This window comes from Macadamia integrifolia, chromosome 5 (genome assembly GCF_013358625.1).
Source record: "Macadamia integrifolia cultivar HAES 741 chromosome 5, SCU_Mint_v3, whole genome shotgun sequence".
Classification (NCBI taxonomy): domain Eukaryota; kingdom Viridiplantae; phylum Streptophyta; class Magnoliopsida; order Proteales; family Proteaceae; genus Macadamia; species Macadamia integrifolia.
The window spans coordinates 9,103,885-9,104,893 of record NC_056561.1 but is presented as its reverse complement, the minus strand read 5'-3'; positions in this window follow the sequence as shown (position 1 = coordinate 9,104,893).

Genomic DNA, 1,009 nt, shown 5'->3' with positions numbered 1-1,009 from the left:
CCCCCCCCCCCCAAAAAAAAAAAAAAAAGAAAAAAGCTTCTCTCATTGCTTCAATCTCCAGAGATGGTGAATACAGATTGACCTCATTTTGGAAGTTTTGTGGTCAAAATAAGGAGAGAGCGACTAAGATGATCCCACATCATTTACGTTTTGAGAGAGATTGTGACTTATAGCCAGGCAGCCAACCCCTTCTTATGTAGACACATTAAAAACTATGCAGGTCTCAGACCAAAGCAAACAATATCATATGGATGCAAGCAACAAGTTCCCTTGATTGGGGGGAGCTTTTCTTTGTTCAAAAAGAGGGGGAGATTAAAATAATCACATCGTTGGGTGTTGAGAGAGCTTGTGGCTTATATACGCTGAGGCCAACCCCTTCTATGTAGACACATTTTAAAACCGTGTTGAGATGCAACGTTCCTCTCGAGCCTTAACTGGAAGCAATGAATACTAGAAGTTAAATAATTTTAGTTCAAAAGGAATTAACCGCGACAAACTAAAGCATTGAGGTAAATATTCATTGACTCAAGCTACAGTAACATGGGCAAGCCAGAATTAGCCAGAATTATTCTTTCATTTGATAGAGAATAAAGATGGGTTTTGAATGATTTTAATGGTAATACTTTATGTGATTTTATTAGTAAGTTGACTTTTAGTGTAGCATTATATCATACTACCATTAAAAAGTACGTACTCCCTATCTTTAGTATACTTTTTCAAAAAGACTAAAAAACCCCTCCAAATGGAATATGAAAAAAATAATAATTATCTCTCTCTCTCTCTCTCTCTCTCTCTATATATATATATATATATATATTTAAATCTCTATAATTAAAAAATTCCAAATGATCAAAACACCCCTCAAAATGGAAGATGAAAAAAAATAAAAATTATATCTCTCTCCATACGTGGAGGAGAAATGGAGAAGTAATTCTTGCTATCACTTCTCCTTAAATCTCTCTCTCTCTCTCTCTCTCTCTCTCTCTCTCTCTCTCTCTCTCTCTCTCTC